The sequence below is a fragment of the Manacus candei genome, unplaced genomic scaffold (genome assembly GCF_025592945.1).
Source record: "Manacus candei isolate 608988 ecotype Guabito, Panama unplaced genomic scaffold, ASM2559294v1 h1tg000025l, whole genome shotgun sequence".
In the NCBI taxonomy this organism is placed as follows: Eukaryota; Metazoa; Chordata; class Aves; order Passeriformes; family Pipridae; genus Manacus; species Manacus candei.
The window spans coordinates 1,267,363-1,273,253 of record NW_026138073.1 but is presented as its reverse complement, the minus strand read 5'-3'; the positions used below and the strand labels follow the sequence as shown (position 1 = coordinate 1,273,253).

General features: G+C 43.6%; 1 long non-coding RNA gene across 1 annotated transcript; it reads left to right on the top strand.

The window, feature by feature from the left end:
* Nucleotides 1-1,426: 1,426 nt before the first annotated feature.
* On the top strand, nucleotides 1,427-2,819 carry LOC127471625 (uncharacterized). Its single transcript, XR_007904706.1, has 4 exons — nucleotides 1,427-1,589; nucleotides 1,720-1,787; nucleotides 2,162-2,216; nucleotides 2,674-2,819. It is a non-coding gene; the product is annotated as an uncharacterized LOC127471625 (long non-coding RNA).
* The last annotated feature ends 3,072 nt before the right edge of the window (nucleotides 2,820-5,891 follow it).

The window sequence follows — 5,891 nt, the reverse complement described above, 5'->3', positions numbered from 1 at the left end:
TCACCTCAGTGAAAATACAAAATAGAATCACAGAATCACTGGGGTTGGAAAAGCCCTCTGAGACCATCAAGTCCAGCCACATCCCCAGCACTGCCCAGGCCACCACTCACCCATGTCCCCAAGTGCCACATCCACAGGGCTTTTAAATCCCCCCAGGGATGGGGACTCCACCCCTGCCCTGGGCAGCTCTGCCAGGGCTGGACAACCTTTTGGGGAAGAAACACAGTTTAATCCTTCTGTTCTTCTCCTGATGTGTATTATGTGTTCCAGTCACATCCTGCTTTTCTCTGCATAACTTTTCAGGAATTGCAATGGTCACTCAGTTCACGTTTTTTTTTTCCTCCCTCTGTTTAAATTTAAATTTTTGCCTCTATTTTCCCCTGGTAAAACAAGGTTACTTTATAAAATTTCCAAGCTGTATTTCATTACCATTTTTCACCATCTATATGATCTCTTTTGTAATGCCAAATGTGCTACTTGTACATGATAAATCTGTGCAGCAGCAAAGAACTTTTCAGTCTCTCATCTGTTTGGAGATGAACTTCGGGTGTGTCAGTGCTTGCATATTGATTTGATATACCACAGAACAAGGACAAAGGGAAAGGAGTTACAAAGCCAAGCAGTCAAAAAGGTAATTTATATGAAAAAGAAATTTAAATAGGTGGGAAACTCACAGGGGTGCAATAAAATCTTCCATGAGGTTTAGATGGTAGATCTTCATGCCACTGTGACTGAACCACCAGGCTGAAAGGCAGGAATAATGTTGGGACCAAACCACAGTGGACAACATCTCTTGGACCTTACTTAGGGAGATAAGATAAATAAAGGAGAGCTAAAAGGATTTTACCAAATTCATACTACGCAAGACTGGCTTTCTGTGTGCACACAAATAACTTGGATTAGCAAGATGTGCCATCGCTTCCACCATAAAAATATCCAGTCTCACATTATTTTAAGAGACTTTCAAAATAGAGTGGAATTAAAATATTTGTTTTAAACTCCCCAGGGAAAAGGTGTTGGGCTTCCTGCACGATCTTTCTTTTTCTTTTTATAGTCCTTCTCCACCCTCAGTCATTCAGCACTTCCATTTCCCAAAATACCAGTGGTAACTCCCTCTCCAGTCTTTGCCCGTGTGGATGTTTGCTGTGATATCACTTCACTCCTCAGAATGAAGCCCTTCATTTCTGTCTCACTCTTTTGGTACAAATGCAGCCAAAACTGTGTTTTTTAGACAGAATATTAACTGTGCTGGGGAGACAAGGCTGCCCAGAGAAGCTGTGGCTGCCCCACCCCTGGAAGTGTCCCAGGCCAGGTTGGAGCACCCTGGAATAGTGGAAGGTGTCCCTGCCCATGGCAGGGGTGGCACTGGATGGCCTTTGAGGTCACAAGCCAAACCATTCCATGATTCCACGATCCCTTGCTGTGAGTTTTGCAGCCTGGGAGGTTTTAATTTTCCCAGTTTCTTGTCCCACAGTTTCACTTTGGTCTGTTGACGTTTCCCTGTTATTGACCCCCGGCAGCAAAAGGCTTGGAATGGCAGGAGAGACTTAATGAGGCACTTTACATGTCCCTCATGAAAAGTGGCTCAGGTTTGAGTGCTGCTGCTCTGAACCTGGGCTTATTTTCATTCCCATCTCTCATAGCCAAAGGTAACATCTCAATGTGTTCCGTTCTTGCTTTTATAAATTGAATAACCAGTTTTTTTCTGGCTTCCCCCAGGAACCTCGGAGTGAAATTGTTTTCCTGTCCTGCAAAATACTTCAGAAACTTTCTACTCCTGAATTGAGGTGAATGGTTTTGCTTCCTTATTGTTGCTTTCTCTGACAGCAATATGTTCCATCTACTGGGTGTTTCGAGGCACTTTGATTTGTATCAAATTTGAAATTTAACTTTTTTCCTTATATTTCAAATGAAGAGTGCTTTTCAGCTTCATTTTCTGCCATTTCAAGATGTTCTTTATATCAGCCTTTTCACACAAACAACATTAGTTTGGGCATATTTTGGTTTTAAATGAAAATATTTGATTGAAAGTGTTGCAGCTGGTTTTTGTGCTTAACTTTTCCCTGATAGGTGAGTGGATATTTTCCTTTGAATCTCAGAAATATGCTTATTTTCTAACAACCCCCCCCTCCAAAAAAAAAATTATGTTTTATATTTCCAGGCTGCTGCTTGGACTGTTTTCCATCTCCTTCTAACACATGGAGCTCCATTAAGAGGTTGGTAAACTCTTTAAAGAGCTCAGAGAAATTACCAGTTTTCCCTGCTCTCAATCATCTCTTAATTCTTTTCCTTTTGAAGGGTGTAAAATTTTCTCCTCTCCCTGTCAGGCTCTGTGTAATTAATGCTGTCTCCCTGTTCTCCCAGCTCCCACATCTCTCCCTTCCCTTCTCTCCACGGCACCGTTTCCTTTGCGGGTTTGAAGGGACTGATTATTCTGCTTCTAAAAGGCAAAAAAGTTCAAATTGTTCTTTGTGTGACAGCAGCAACATCAACTGAGAGTTTGCTTGAAAACTGGTGCATCATTCCCTAAGAATGGACTTAAACTTTTCCATTCCAGTTCTCTCTGGGAGACACACCTGGGCTAGGTGAAGGTGTCCCTGCCCATGGCAAGGGGCATGAGATGGGTTTAAAGTCCCTTCCAACCCAAACCATTCTGGCATTCTGGGATTCTAGACCCTGCTCCAGCTCCTTGGGCGTCTGCAAGAAGGAACGTGGCCCAAACCTGGTCCCTGGAGGGACAGTTGCCACCTCCCAGAGGACACAGCTCACATTCCAACATATGTTGTGACTTGGAACAAAACCTGCAGGAACTGAGCCGTGAGAGGTAATAACAATCCTTCTTTTAAAATATTTATATGAAATGACTGTGGGCGTGGGGGGCAGGAGCTGAAGGCTGGAGTTGGTTTTATGCGGCCGAAAGAGATTTTCTCTTGTTTTTTATTTTTAAGATATTCAATGAAAAATGAATATTTGTTTTTTATTTTTTAATATGGATGTTAAAGATTTAGAGCAGAGAACCTGTTTCTTTATAAATGCCACAGTAAAGAGCTACTTTGGCACTTGGGCTGCACAAACCCCAAAGGTTCCTCATTCATCCACAGCCCCAAGGACAAGGGGTGTTGCTCTGCAGTGAGATGGAGAAGGAAAATCTGTTGGCAAGAGCAGGCTTTTCCTTATGGCTTCTGGTTTTCCAATATGTTCTCTGAGTACTTCCAAGTAAAACACTTCCTGCCATGTCTGCCAGAGAGCAGCAGAAAGGAAGTGTGGGTTCCACTTTACATGGTGCTCTGAGATCGTGGGGGGAGACGACAAACCCCAAACCCCAAGTCAGAACTGGGAACTCCAGTAATAAGTTGCCACGGACAGTATAGGAGTGTGGTCATGGCCCCAAGGCTACCAGAGCTCAAGGAGTGTTTGGAGAACACCCTCAGGGACAGAGTGGGATTGTTGGGGTGTCTCTGCAGGGTCAGGGGTTGGATGATGACCCTTGTGGGTCCTTCCAGCTCAGGACATTCCATGGTTTCTACGAAAGGCTGCAGAACTTGCACCTCACTCCTCAGTATAATCTGACTGACTCAGCTGGAGATACCAGTTGTCCTGGTGTCTCCATATTCCTCGTTGTCCTAAATATATTGGGAACACTTGGTTCCTTAATTTGGTCTATTAATAAGCATAATTCTTGCTGATGTGAGCAAAAATAAGTATAAAAGTGAGAGCAAGTGCTGCCTTATTCCTGCTCCATTGGCTGGACTCCACAGTGGATTAGCTGTGAGGGTGCAGCAAAATGCTCTTTTCCATCAGCACTAGGGATATGAATCCTGTTCTCTGCACATTTACTTGGTGTTGGATGAGATTTGCAGGTTGTCACGATACTCCTGACACAGCACAGGGACTGTCAGGGCCAGAGGGCACAGCAGGTGCTGCAAATGTCTCAATTCTTGTTATTACTGTTGATGTTATGGTTGTTCCTATTGTTGGTTTGGGTATTATTATTATTATTACTATTATTATTTACTCAGAATGTGGTGAGGCCCTGGCACAGGATCCCAGAGAAGCTGTGGCTGCCCCATCCCTGGAAGTGTCCAAGGCCAGGCTGGACGGGGCTTGGAGCAACCTGGGTTGGTGGAAGGTGTCCCTGCCCAGGGCAGGGGGTGGAACTGGATAGTTTTAAGGTCCCTTCCAACCCAAACCATTCTGGGATTCCATTATACAGCCATATTTTGCAAATAAAAGGTTATCGATTCCCTTGCTGGAAAGAAGGGAAGAGGAGAAGAAAGAAGTCTGCCAGATATTTTTTTGTAAATTGTTTTCCATTGGTTCTGCTTTCCTGGAGAGCATTAGGAATAATCCCTTGTCAGGGTGCCAGGGAGCTGCTGCTCTAAATGCAGCATAATGAAGTGGGCAGTATCTGCAGGGGTGCACAGGCATTTAAACTGCTTAAATGAGAGAAAACTACAGAGGGAAATTTTGGAAGGGCACTGGGGAATTTTATTTTCTGCATGGCTGAGAGGACAAAGGCCTTGGACAGTAAATACTGGTGACAAGAGCTGTAGGATAGGATGTGCTGTGCTCCTTGAGTGCTTCTGCTTGAGCAGAATTGGTAACTCATCACCTTAGAGTTGTATCCAGTCCCAGCTTAATGCCAACTAAAAAATAATAAAAGAGGAAACAAACAGCTTGGAGCTTAATGAGGAGGAAAAATGTAATTCTAAGAACAGCTTTAATTGATAAAGGCAACATCAAGGTAGCAGAAGCTCTGCTTCTCATCAATACAGGGTTTAGTATCATCTATCAGCTACAAACTGATCACTGAGCTGCCTTTGCCAAGGCAGCCCTTTATTTGCTCGTGTTTTGTACTGTTGTGTTTGTGTTTAACATACAAATATAGGTACAGACTACCTGGTTTTTGGTTGTTTTGGTGTTTTTTTTTTTCAGGGACTGTTCTATTGAAAAGCAATATAAAGCAGAGAGCAATGTAAGCAAAAGGAGTAAGACTTTGATCAGAGTCAAGCTGTTGTGCCCTCAAAAAGCCCAGAAACTCATTAGTATTGATTAGGTCAAGGTGACCTATTCTAACAATACAGTTCTTAGGATCTCAAATTCAAAATAACCGTAGTAAATAAGACTAATAGAACCCATCTGCTGCTCCCCAGTAACATTGTGCTACGGTTCATACAACTGGGTTCACACTGGAGAAGAAATTACTGGCTGGTAAATCACAGTGGGAGCACAGGCAGGAATGTCTGGGGCAGTGTGATGCTGTTGGGTCCTTTATTGATGGGCAGTGTACAAACTACATTATCAGCTGATCCCAGGTGATGTGGATCTACAACATTTAAAGAGCTGTCACAGACTTTTTCCTCTAAAAGTTCAATGTGTTCCAAATGCTCTCTTGTTTTCTGCATTTGTCTCTCAGTTGGTCAACTTCTGCCCAGGGGAGCAGGTCACCTCAACATCCTTAAACCCAGCACAGATAAAACTAAGATCTTTCTGTTAATTCTTTGGAGAAAAGGTACAGTTTTGACAGGACAAAATGGGGAATGGCTTCAAAGTGACAGAGGGCAGGGGTAGGTGGGATATTGGGAAGAAATTCTTTATAATGAGGGTGGTGAGGCCCTGGCACAGGTTGCCCAGAGAAGCTGTGGCTGCCCCATCCCTGGAAGTGTCCAAGGCCAGATTGGAGCAACCTGGGCTAGTGGAAGGTGTCCCTGCCCATGGCAGAGTGTGGGACTGGATGGGCTTCAAGGTCCCTTCCAACCCAAGCCATTCTATGATTCTATTCTATGATAAGAAGGACAAAATGGGAGGTTAATGGTGTGTTGTGATGTATTTCCAGCAACTGATGGATGAACATAACAGGACAGATTTTTTATTCTGGGTAATCTGAATAA